The sequence below is a fragment of the Varroa jacobsoni genome, unplaced genomic scaffold, assembly GCF_002532875.2.
Source record: "Varroa jacobsoni isolate VJ856 unplaced genomic scaffold, vjacob_1.0 contig01090, whole genome shotgun sequence".
Classification (NCBI taxonomy): Eukaryota; Metazoa; Arthropoda; class Arachnida; order Mesostigmata; family Varroidae; genus Varroa; species Varroa jacobsoni.
This window is the reverse complement of record NW_019214581.1, coordinates 62,507-76,053: the sequence shown is the minus strand read 5'-3', so window position 1 is coordinate 76,053 and position 13,547 is coordinate 62,507. Positions and strand designations below refer to the sequence as shown.

The 13,547-nt window shown below is 42.9% G+C and overlaps 1 long non-coding RNA gene across 3 annotated transcripts in view; it reads right to left on the bottom strand.

The window, feature by feature from the left end:
• The window catches only part of LOC147751932 (uncharacterized), a 31,305-nt gene that overhangs the window by 12,007 nt on the left and 5,751 nt on the right, over positions 1-13,547 (bottom strand). The window contains exon 1 of one of the 3 annotated variants that reach the window (XR_015315486.1): positions 2,189-2,430. The exons of the other annotated variants lie outside the window; for them this stretch is intronic. This is a non-coding gene — a long non-coding RNA (uncharacterized LOC147751932). Of the gene's footprint in view, positions 1-2,188; positions 2,431-13,547 lie in introns of those variants that run through there. 3 annotated transcript variants of the gene reach the window in all.

Below are 13,547 nucleotides of genomic sequence, written 5' to 3'. Positions count from 1 at the left end.
AAGATACCTTCGGTTTGGTGATGGCTAGCTGACTGCTGCCGTATGGAAAGATATGCTGGTTTTTACAGATGCTTTTCAATTGTATCTAATCGATAGAATCACGCCCGTTGCCGTATTCTGATGATACGGCTCTCATTCGCTCTACTATAAGCGAATGCTTGACGTTCTTAAAAACGCCGCCAAAAGTTGTTATGGCTAGGACAATATTCAGTGGCCGTATGCGGTCAGCTCGACGACCGACTCGTCGCCGATCAGTCGGTCTGCAGTGGCCTGCAGACGATCTCATCCACAAATGCAAAAATGGCCGTCGTTCGTTTTCATGACGACGACGAACAGCTTGTGCGAACCCCTGTAGCGAGGCCCAATATCTTGGGGTATCCGAAGCCGTGCTGATCAGAGCGAACACAGAACTGCGCTATGGCGACTATTAATCAGCTTTCATCGGGCAATGCCTTTCTCGACCAGGTTTCTTCTCCATCTTCACTGACAGTGCTACTGATAGGATAAAAGACACACACGCATAGAATCTAAAACATACGAGTCGAAATTTAAAAAAGCGTGTGTTTAAAAAGATAAAAATCTCAGCATATGTAGTGCTATGCCTTTTAAGCACTTCCATATTAGATCTATAACGTACAAGAAGTTGTTAACAAGCCTGTCGTTTTTGGGCCGGGTTTACCCCTACAAAGCTTGTGAAGCTTAAGCGGCAAATGATGTCTGCGTTGATTTAGTAACGATGACAATCCTACGATATATAAAAAAATCATGTATATTTTAAACAAAATGCACAGCATACCAACTGTCCATTACTACTTTCGAGTTCTAATAGCTGTTGAGCGTTTATATTTTGTTAGACACAAATGGTCGATTGGTGTTGCTTGAAGGTCAGAGTTACGCGGACCTGCTCTGTGCTATCCTTGGCTAACAATAGTCCATACTCAATATGTTCTAATCGGGGGCTAACTACAGTCAGATCCTTCAGGTCCTCCTCTGATCATAAAAACAATCTTGGTGGCTGCGGAAGAACAAGTTCCTTATTATGGACTTTGGTTTTTCTTTAGAGATAACAACAACAACAACAGCCCCTGCCCCGTATCTTGTGTCGAAGCATCTAATGTATATATGTCATGTAGCAAAGACACCGGAGACTCAGTCACTTCGTGGTAACAACGACTTGCTGGAGCTTACTTTCATCTTATCCTGTACCTTCTATAGGTACTCCGCTAAAATAGCTGAAAACCCTATTTCAGTTTAGAAAAGACATCGTGTTAGATAGTGGAAATTAAAGCGTACTATTGTGTGCATACAATTTCGTCCACCCATCTTTCGCTTGAATCAGGCCATACCAGTTTTAACCGGCGAACTAAATATTGCCGAAAACAAAACAAAGTAAAGAAAGCAAATCTATAGCTGAAATCGTATTGAAGATCACGTTGCAATGGTGGTAAATTATGAGACAGTACACAAACTGAACTCTAATATGGAGCACATATATAATCGGACGTGATGGTTTTCACATATATATACGGTGTTAAAAAAAGAATTTGTAGCTATAGAAGCTAATAGCCATGTGCCTGTTTTACATATATACTCTCATTATGTTAACAGGTCTGACGACCCGTACGTCTTTCTCTACTTTTCCCCTTGGCAAGAGATGGACATGTATTTTTCAATGATTTAGTTGCAGTACAGACTGTTTGTTGTTTTTGCTACTAATGCGTCGCTATGCATCGTAATGGATTTCCTCTACAAAGGTGAATCTTGTCGAAAACAGGGGGCGGTCACAAAAGCCATTGGCACTCAAAGCAAGTTACCACTAGCTGTTTACCATAAAGAAGAATATGAAAAAATAGTCTCACTTATAAATCAGATTGAGGCGTCAATACAAACTCGATTTTCACCATAACTAAAAGCTGGCTCAGCCGAAGTAGAAGTGTATATGGAAAAAGATGAGCATCGTCCCACCGCTTGCTACCAGGCGCGTCTTAACTGTTGCTATAAATTGTTAGCACAACTTGTTGTCGTGGTTAGAACGTTACCCAGAAAGCTCATTTTATTTTTCTGATATCTGTTTATTAGTATAGTAACAGTATTCGGTAAGTCGTTAGTTGGCTAACTAATTAAATGTCATGTATCCGATTAATTATCATGTCAGATGTTGTTTTGTCATCGTTAATTCTGTACTCACCGATAGTTTTAATGAAAAGAAGCCCACTCAACTTAACGACAGTTGCCCCAGCCTTATGTGGAAGAAAATCAGGGAATTCACTTTTGGAATCTATCTTGTCTTGCTAATGGACACGAGCCATTTAAAGGCGACCGACTATAATTCTATGTGGAACAACATCGGAAGGTATTTTGAAGCACGGCTAATCGTAAACCGCATGAATAGAAACGATTCTTGTATGAATCCTCATTTTCTGTCGCCTAGCAATCACTTACTCAAAGGAAAACAGGTGTTTCATCTGAACAAACAACAAAGCTGAGCAGACACGTGGTGAGCAAAACGTGCTTTCAAAAAAACGCGGCATCTCCACTTATGAACATGGAGGGTCGTCGAAATGTAGCTATTCATCGGCAGTTTCACCTACTGTCTCCTTCATTTTTGCAGCGGCAGAGATTCGACAATGTAGATAGACAAAATTTGACTGTGATTAGAACCTCAATTTACCCTTTTCATTTGTGTTTCTCTCTGGATAACAAATGCGTAGCTGTCAAGGCTTTCCTTTCGACCAACTTGCCATATGGCTAGCAAGCTTGATGTCCCCACAAATGAGTACCAAGAAAAATACGGCCCGTCTCCACCATTACTGAGTCATATTTATTCAGATAACGAACTACTCTGTTCAGGTAACGGACCTGAAGAGAATCTTTCGCACTTTCAAACAAATCAAATCTATTTAAGAAATATATTACCTGACATAAGAGATGACCACTTGATACCTCATGCATGCGCACTTCATCGTGATCGCAGCGTCATATCGGAGTGACAAAATGAAGTACCTACTCTCTATTGATAGGCTATGTAGCGGTTCATGGAAACTGATGCGTACATACATATTGTAATCAATTCTATAAACTGTACGTAATAACAATAGTCACAGCAAACTGTTGTGTGTTTTAGTTTCTAAATAGACGCTGAGCCATCAAAGGAAGAACAGCTGCCTGCCATGCTAAATTGACAGAAGACGACTTAATCGTAATCGAGAAGATCAGCTTCTCGTTCCTAGCCGTTCCACGATATCGCTATCGTTGTTTTTATAAGAGTTTTCCAAAGACAGGAAATGTGCTATTTCGGCGGAAGAAGACTACGTCACGATAGATACCACAACTCGGCAATTCCTGCCATAGATAAATATCATATATTCGATATATTTGTATATTATTCGTCTCATTATCGTGCATGGAGACTTGTGCCTGGCGTTTTACGGGTTTCCTTCTATGCACACGGTTGAGGTATCGATACTCTAGTGATCTCTACTCCAAGATCAGTTGTCAATTGTCGTACCTAGAAAGTGTTTGGAAGCAAATAGAGTAATCACTTAAATCGAGTTTTACATATAAATAAAGCATTAACAATATTACCTATAGACGCTCTTCCAATTGTGCTAGCTATCGTCATCCTGGCGGTAGAAAGTAATTGAACAATACAGATTTTTCATGTTCGAGCTGCCTCTAAACTGAATTTATCAATATACGTATGTGTCCGGCACTTAGCAATAGTTAGTCTAAGTCTAAACTTAAACAACAGTTAGTCTTGTATGTTGCTGCTGAAGTTGTCTGCTGAAGAGCGAAGTACAGGTAGTACACGCCGTTTTGCTCCGGCTATCCAAACGCTAGCCGTCTAGACAGGGTATTTTGTTGACCGGATCCACCAACGCCCCACCAAAGGTCTATCTTTTACGTTTCTTTGGTATGAATAACGCGCGCACCAGTATTACACGCATCGATGCTCAACTCCCGGACTTCTTCGTCCCGTCGGTTCGCAGCTGCTAGTACTCAACATGTGTATGTGTGTAGAATAACGGCTAGCGATCTTTTCTATCGTCCGCGTTGCGAGGAACCGTGGAGTCGCTGGTGATGAAAGCGAAGTGCTCACTGCTACCGATAAAAGTCCAGAAGTCAGTCAAATCTTCGACTGAAAGTAGAGGCACTACCCCGCATCGTGTCGGCATGAAATAGTTTATGCCGAAACATCGAAACAACAGCAGCACAATGTCAAATACCCTTCCTACAATTGAAAGTAGGAGACTAACCACGGATAGTTTTCATAATATGATGGCCTCATAGTATGCGCTCCTCGTCCACTCCTGCTATCCTGTAGCTGAGTACTCGCATTGGTGAAGCTTTCGGCAGTTACTAATATCACCACTGGATCCAGCCAGCTATCGTATCGAGTACTAAATGCTGATGGTTATTTACACTCAACCTAAACTGCCAACGATTCGCCCCATAACAGTAACCCATTTAACTTACGCATGTTACGAGTTCGAGAAATTAGGTATAAATGTACGTGGACTTGCGAACAAATGCGCTTTAGATATATGGGATATATCATGTATTAATGCGCGTACGTATACCTTTTATAATCGTCCATGTGAACCTCAAATGTTTTCCTTGATCTGGGCAATATGTAAGGACGACTGAGGAGCAAGTGGCATACAAAATAGCTAAAATGGGCCGTAAGTTTATCTTTCAACGTTCTTCTTCTAAAAATTATGCTCACAGAATGCAGGACAAACTTAATTCTGTTGTATCCTTATTTCATATTTCGCTGCTTCTATGTGTAGTGCAGGATAACAACAAGATCATCACTGATAGACGAGCAAATGACGCTCTGCTGCTCTGACCAATATAAATCCCTGAAGTGACGCTCAAACTTCCGCCATTATTACCTGGGCTATTGCAGAACGGTGTCTGGCGCTCCGTGTGGCCGCTTGTCATTATTCGCGCACCTCTAACTCAATTAAAGCGACGATCTCGACGCACACTTCGTCGGTTACTACAGAAATCAGAAGAGCAAAATGATTTTGCACTCTAGCCATGCGGTTCGCGCAACGCTCAATGTAAACACAGGGAAACGCAACGCCAGAAGTGTCTTGTATTTTCACCAGGTTGAGCTAAGTTAAGTTGCCTATAGCTTACCGGCTTCCTTCTTTGCTTTGTTCTGGTCGAGGAAGGAAGCGAACCGAGTCTAAGACGATGCCAACGGTGGCCTGAACGGCCCGAAGTGGTCACCGAACCGTTCTGCGTTGTTGGCCTTGGACATCGATGTGAATGAGCTAGAACATCCACTACCCATGCGGTCACTACCCTAGTTATCGTCATCTGCCAGAAGAGAACTGAACGAAAACGAATCGCTTAATCCGATATAGGTGTGTCGCCCGTCTGTTAAGGCAGAAACCAACTTTGTTTTTAAGGGGGCAACGCTTGCCATCGTTGATCTTACTCAAGACTATCGTTAAAAAAAAAGCTGGTCGTGAGCAGGATCGTGGTCGAGCACGCCATCGCTCTTGGAACGATTTGGAGAAAACCATTGGCGAGCAGAAGAGTAAATTGGAAGAAAATGATTTTAAACATGTTTTCCTGCAGACGACAAAAGCCTAGTGCGCATTTATCTACGAATCATCGATGTAACTTGTGCTCAACATCTATAAGACGTCGAACGATACTTAGTGGGGTTAACGTAGAAAAACGACAAAACTAACAACGGATTAATAGTCGCCATCAGGTCTTCCTAAGCAGATGCTTTCCTCCCATGTTCTGTTTATCATTAACTTCTGTATCGGACTCTCTTATAACATTAGCTATGAAAACAGTGTTATTGAAATAAACTGTACCATTCGCCTATCCGGATAACTTATTTTTATTAATACATGATTCCTTTATAAACAGACAGCAGATGCTCTCGTCGTTGCTGCCGAGATCGAGCGAACAATTATCTGAACAAGTGATCGGCGTTGTGACATTATCATCTTTGTCACAGTGACTAATATATATATCTTAGTTATAAAGATATAAAAAGCAACTAGTTACTGCGCAAAGATTACGAGATTCTGCGAAGACAATTAGCTAGCAGACCACGTTAAGTTCACCACCTACAACAAAGCCTGGTGTCAGCCTGTGATGTCAGTATTCACAGCACTAGGTCCAATCAATGCCAGTTTTTTACGAAACGCTTTTGCTCACCTCTATTAAGCCTGGCTTAATTTGTGAATTACTTGCATAGTATTGCATATCATGTTCAGAAAGCAGGATGATGATCACGAGTGGCATCGGTGACTGTGACGTACCTGACGCCCGTGCCGACGCTTGCAGTTACGTTACTCCTGTTAGTTGCCATCGGTCAGTCCAGTAAACGTTCTGATTGAACGGGGTGTCCCGTGGCTGAACAAATGATACGCCTTGCATTTGAAATTGTTCTTATTGTTGGCACTATCGTTGCCGTCTGGATGCCTTTCGCTTTGCTAATGTTACACAGAGCGCTGTTGCAGACGGATGAATCCACAAATCGGTTCATCTTCAATGCGTGCGAAAGTTCTCTAACGAACGTACCCGTGCCATTCGACGTTTTTGTCTACTCGTATGACCCTGCTGCCCGTATATGTGAAGGGTCTTTCAAATTTCATCAAAGAAGAGCGTCAGGCTGCAAGGTCTATAGCAGTATAGGGTGGACATAATAACAACAGCAGCGATGGCAAGAGCGGTATATCCCGCTGAAGGCGGAAAATATCAACTGGATGGCTGTAGCAAACCGCACCAGTCGCAGTTTAAGCAGTAGCAGCAGCAGCAGCGTTGAATAGGCGGCGCAAACTCCACTAATTGCTGTGTTCCTATGCTTTGCCCGCGGGAAAAATTTTCGCCGGCCCAGTCCAACGCGCTACTGGTGATCCCAGCACTGCGTGCACCTATGCACGTACAGACCCTGCGACAATGATGTCATCTATCGGTATGGCATTCGCGAATCTTACAACGGGAACGGTTATCGTTTACCTCCTACGAAACCTGACTCTTAAAAACTAGATTATCGAAAGATGGCATCAGGGAATGTCAATTGGTGTTTTCTATTGCTGTGGCGTTAACCTGCCTGTCTAAGCAAATGTAAATACTAGACAAATCCGCTGATAGATAAATAGATTGATGTCTTACTGATTCTCCTGTACAATGTGTGGGTATAAACATTAGATCCACCTGTCAGGCAAGCAAGATATGTACAAAGTCATCATTGTACAGAAGGTGAACATTCGGTTCCTATGCAAATTGGCGGGAAATTTGACGCCGCCTCGTCGTGCACTCTCTTCTGGGTCTCTTCCATAAGATGAAATATTTTCCCGCGAAAAAATATTCGCACGCACAGTTTCTATAGAGCTGACGTCACCTAAAGACCAGTGCGACAGATTCGGTGGAGTTTGATCAACCGTTGTACTGATTCACGTGAGGACGCGTTTGGCAAATAGATATAGCAGCAGACAGATAGGGCAACTACAATCTAAGCCTGGTGATACTAGCAAAGCGCCAAAAACAAGAATAGGGTCACTGTTCCATCGCTTTCCATCCACTTTCTCACGGCAAGATACGTTTTGTACCACATTTACATATATATATATATATATATATATATATATATATACGTGTTATAGCAGAACTATCCGTTCTTGAGGATCATCATTCGTTAGACGGATGCATACCATCGGACCAGTATACAATTCTATACAATCAACAATACCGTCTTTTTGCTTCAATACAATAGTCTCTACGATATATACGCAAACTTACCTGTTGGTGATCGTCTAGAACCTGTGCTATATTGTATCGCTAACGGTTGGGTGATTGTTGACATGTCTATAGTCACCTTTTCTTTTGCACCCGACGTCAAATAAAAATAGATCAAATTAGCGGCTTCCGATATAATACATCAATGAGTTTCAACAAGTGGTAGATTTCTTTTTGCTCTTTCTTATCCTGCCGCCTTGTTTTCGCCTTTGTTTTTATAATCGAGTTACTTTGATTTCTCTTTCTTAAAGACGACGGCGATGGTCCATTATTAACCGTTCAGCGACTGTTTTTCTTCTTGACGTGTTGGGCATATCAGCCCGTCGACGCACGATCCCGGACAAGTATCGATATCCGTTATACAATACTCGTTGCCCTACTCATCGTCCGTGACCATCGTTACTTTACACGGACGCTTTATTGTTTGTATCTGCTTCCTATTCTCGCGCTGTTTTTTAATCACCCTCAGCATAGGTGGGGGTGCCATTGGGACGGTCATTGACCAAAAATGCAAATGCAAGCGGAATACCGGATTAAGAAAATGTGGTACAGGGCCGAGCAAAAACTTACTGTGAAAATAAGAACACAACGTTGTCACACCTGTCTGTAAGAGTTCGTTGTACCTCATAAGTAAATCTACAAAGACTTCAGCAGAATAGTGTTTGTGCTCGCTTTCAGTCAAATACACGGCAACCTGTATTTACTACGTCGGCCGGCGTTGTCGGCACCTCGGATATCGCTATGTCGTTGGTCGACTACCGGCGCGGGGTCAAGTTCAAGATTACGGTGGGTAGCAATGACATATCTAGTCGAGCACAATAAAGATGGTCCTGAAGCCACGTTCGCAACTGCAATAGCTTTATTCACCTGTGATACGAGCGAAGAGTATTGCATTAAATAGCATCCACATAGTATACTACGTTCCCTACTGTAGATATGCGGACTGCTGATAACTGATTTGTAACATAGTCCCGAGAGGTAATCCATACAGTCGATTTGTGAATGGTCTTTCCTTGGTAGTAACTGCGGTTGCACCGTTTCAAACAACTCCTGAGGGAAACATTACAGATGTAGACGACAAGCAATTGTCTAAGGTGCCTCTTTCGCTCAGGTTCTTTCATGTGCATTTTTCCTTTCCCACTGTTCGGTGTATATGTTACCATAGCCAGAGCAGAGGCAGTCGACTGGCTGCGCCCTAGGCTAGAACAGTGTTCGCAGATCGCATGTTCGAGGTCAACTTTGGGACTAGTCAAGGAAGTTCCCACGAACTGGTCGCAGCCGCTGTTTTTCCTGATTTCTTCAGAATAGATCCGAATGAACGGACTGCTCTCTACCACTAGAGCTGGAGAGATTGTTTGGTAGATGTCTAAAAGCAGTTACGAGTGTGTGTCTGCGTGTGTAAGCGTAGGCTAGCACATGCCTGTTGGAGTACGTGGTGGATCGGTGAGCAATAGGCGCAAATAGGCGGTACGCCTGTAGTCACGCACTCGTACTGAGAGACAAGGTCATTCAAGAGGCCAACAGGTTGGATGCGATCTAAACGAAAAAAGAAGAAAGCATGATGTACTGCAACTAGCTTTACCTACACAAACACAAAAAAAACTCCAGAAACGAGCTTCAAATATACCAGCTTCTCCTCTGCGTCAGTTACTTACGCTTCACGTTATTGTGGGTTCACACACGTTAATGTGGGCCAGTGGGCTAAACGGCAAATTTCTATCGAAATTTTACGATTTTTAGTGGGATATAACTATACACAACACGAGTTTAAGAGGGACTTAAGTTTCGATATTAGTCATTTAGATTTCACTCGACTATAGCGTAAGAGTAGCCATGGTCTCTATATATTATTACTATTATTGTTATTCCACACGAACAACTTATATTTAACTTGTAGTATGTCTATAATACCATTTTTGTACTTCGACCATAATAGCGCAGCGCGCTTTACTTTAACGCTTCTGCCATCGGGTACAGGTTCTGCTAGCTGATTGCTATTTTTCATCAAGGAATTCCACAAAAACGCGTTGAAGGCACGGATGTTAGCTATGAGCAGTGGATCCTAGCAGCATAGTCTTCTAAATTTCGGCTGTGCAAGTTTTCTTCCTTTCATTTCGTTCATCGTCCACAAAACCGCTTCATTCTTAGCAGGTCAGCCAATATTCGACTGTAGGCTCGAGACCGCTTCTGCGACGGGAGAAGCATCTGGATCCCACCTGCGGCGAATGCCTTAGTCACAGCAGAAAACTAACTAAAGACAAGGAGGCGACTAACAGCAGCAAATGGCTACGTCCCTGCCTGCAAGTTACCATCCCTGGTTTCCAAGCTCTCTCTAAGCATTGACGATAAGCAGTCGGGCAACTGTCGGGCTAACGAACTAACGGAGGTGCGGAACGGGAAGTGGCCGAGATGAACGGAGCATTAGACCAGGCTGGAGATCGTTGCTAAACGAAGAAACAGAAGTTCTTCAAGCAAAACATCAGAAATCGTCAGAAAGCGCTGATAGCGCAGAATAGCAACGAACACCAAAAAGACCCAACCTCCCTCTAATGCATAGACAAGTATCTAAATACATTCTCTATATCTGTTGCGCTCCAAAACGTGAATTGAAATGAAACTGAACTGGCCCTTGTTGGAGTACCTCCAACTTCCTCCAAACAAGAGATTCAACAACCGATAAAAGCAGCAGTGGCGGCACCAGCAGAAATATGCTATGGATCATGCAGAAGTATGGCCGTCTTCACAAATTCAAATGTGAAGGCAACGCATTACTGTTATCACAGTGTAGCTTTAAGGGTATTCAGGTACGGTCACATACTCAGATCAAATAAAGGAGGCGCCAATGCGGTTCCTTGCGGTCCAGTCGATTACAAATGTGAAACTTTCTGCCGCTTACTGACCATGGAAGCGAGTAGAAATACAATCGTTGTCCTTATTTTGACAAATGCATGTTATACGCCAGCTTTCCACGAAAGATGCTGTTATGCGTGCTTCTAAATGATCGTCCGATGAACCACCACAAGTCATTAGAGACTAAACTTCCGTACAACTAGATCGATTAAAAAAAACTAATCGCTCAGTTATTCCCAATAGTTTTCTTTTCGGTGACTAAATGAAAAGCTGAATCGCAGGTTGTTTAATGTTTTTTCTTTGTTTCTGCCCTAGAGTCGAAATAGATCTCGTGCGAATATTTTCCATTTGTCCCGTCCTAAGATCGTTCATATATTTTCACTTTGCACCATACAGAAACACCTATTATGTTCTAACAAAAAAAAAAACTATTAGTAATAAAAACATTAGCAGCGTAAACGTCGCGCCGTTTTCCTCTAGCTATCAAGAATATGCAAAGGAGGGAACGAAAAATGTTGCATAAGCGCTCAGGCAAGAGTTTGTATCAAGTTCGTGTATCTCGCGCCCGCAACGGAGGCGCAACTGAAAAAAGTATGATTATTGCGTCGCGCTTTTAGCGCGTACGCTGCCAAAAACAACCGTATGCGAATATATATATATATATATATATAGCATTTTGCCGTTTAATGGCGGCAGCGGTATTTCTGCAACTGCGCTGCTGTTCCTGCTGATTACCGCCGGACGCGATCGATCGCTAGTAGAGAACATCTGCCTGCTTTCTGTTTGGGAGAAGGCCTCGAAGGAAAGGCTGCTGCCACTGGCCGTCGTGGCGGTGTGGCCGCTGGTGGCGGTGGGGGCAAGGCTCAAAGCAGACAGAGAAAGCAGAGACAGACAAAAGTAGAAAAAGCCGCAGTCGAAGAGGGACAGTTCAAGTTTGTCTGCGTCAGAATCGGGCGGACACTCGAGCTCTGAGAAGGCGCAAATACGGCAATGCACTGATGACAACGCAGTCGACAACGACAGAACAAGAGAAGAGGACCCGCAACCTGCCGATTGCGAAAGCCCAAGATTCTCTACTATCGGAGACGCTCGATAGTTGAAGATGCGCCGGTATTGACAACGGTCGCTAAGCAGCGCTATCGATATAGAATACAAATCATGAATATAATGCCATGGAAAAACTTGCTTGTATTGCTCTATAATCTGATCAGCCGGAGTTGAAACCAGTTACAGCAAATACAGCGCCCCTAGCGGACTAGAGAGAACGAAAGAAGGATGCGAACAGTACAACTGATAACTACTGTCACTAACCAGGCTAGACTTCCGTAGACGGTTCGTTCTTATCTCCATGAGGGTGGTCTGTTTATAACCTGTGGCAATAGTGGCAAATTTGATCGAAAAAAAAAAACGATGCTTTGATGTATCTTTAACGTATATGAGCGAAATCTTCGATCAACTTAAGAAAAATAATTTTTATTGGCCTACTATTGCGCTTCCTCTCTTTGTTTCTGTGTACACCGTATCAAAGTATCGCAGTGGTGTGATCGAATAGACTCTAGATAGAAACTGCGAGCCGCTCTGGATATAGCTCTCCGCATAGATACAATTCGTACTAGACATATTTGTCTAGGTCTTGGTTGACTCTAGACAAGTACGACGCACCCATTAAAACATACCTCTTTCTCCCCCAGCAACAATTGCTTTTGCTAGACGGCTTCAACCATACCACCTTGAAGAGGCCACGATAGGCAATTATCGATATTGAACATGCTTTTCTTTGCATTACATCCAAGTACGATTAATAGACCCATATGTCCTCGTAACGTTAGCTTTTAACACAGAGGTCCTCTCATCATCGAGTACATTGCCGTTGCCGTAATTCACTATAGACCACTTGAAATATTTAATTTATAACGGGGAAACGAATGTATTCGGCAACTAGCTGCCAAAATATTTTGGATTTAATAACTGCGACTTTCTTTGTCCTGATTGAAACTGTGTGCGCGTACATCTAAGTACATGCGATCGCTTCCAATCAAAGTGTTTCGGAACGCATTTTTAATTAGGCGCTTCACAACATGCGTACCTACATTGACTACAATGATAAAAAAAAAGAAGAGCAAGGCGATCCTCTGCGTCTCCGATGATAGACATCGGACTCGGTATCGAATCTCTGGCGTGCTAGATTGTGTGTAATCCGTTTTATCGTAAGTTCTCACATTCTTCGCAAAATTGTTTTGAAGGTCCTTGGTCCTTTCTTTGAGTCTGGACTTGGCTACCTTGAGACAGGTCGCTGGGCAGGATGTACGACATAGATATGTCAGTACGTCTAATATAGATAGCCAGACTGCTTGGACAGAAGGGGGCCGCATGCAGTTACTTACTGAAGCATCAGATGTTCGCCCGTCTCCTAAAAAGAGGCATCCAGTCAGTATATTCAACTGAACCCCACAGACTGCAAGCGTTTTCGCCAACGATGTGGCACACAGACAGGCGTACGAATGAACTCGCTTCCGCGGAAAAAGCAGCTGGAGAATAAGGTTGCAGCCCAAGCACATTTTTTAGATGTAGATAAACAAGCAAAAAAAATTTTGGCGCCTTACAATTTTTTTTTTCTTAAGCCAGCTCTTTAGTTCACCTACCAGTACTTATTTAGTGCCACCTAGAACAGTTCTGAAGACTTATATATTACAAGCCCATACTATCGAAACACTCATCTCTCTTTGAACTCAGGCATCTGAAAATTTGTCAGTGCCTAGCTATGTTGACGTACACGAAGTCGTTTTTTGGATTTTTATGACCCTCTGACCGCAACCGGCGTGCTGGAACGGCAAAACTCAACCGGAAAACCACTAAGGACCCAACATAGACGAAACATTGCTCGGTTCGTTTTAAAAGTACGAGTTAGGTTATACATAATAACT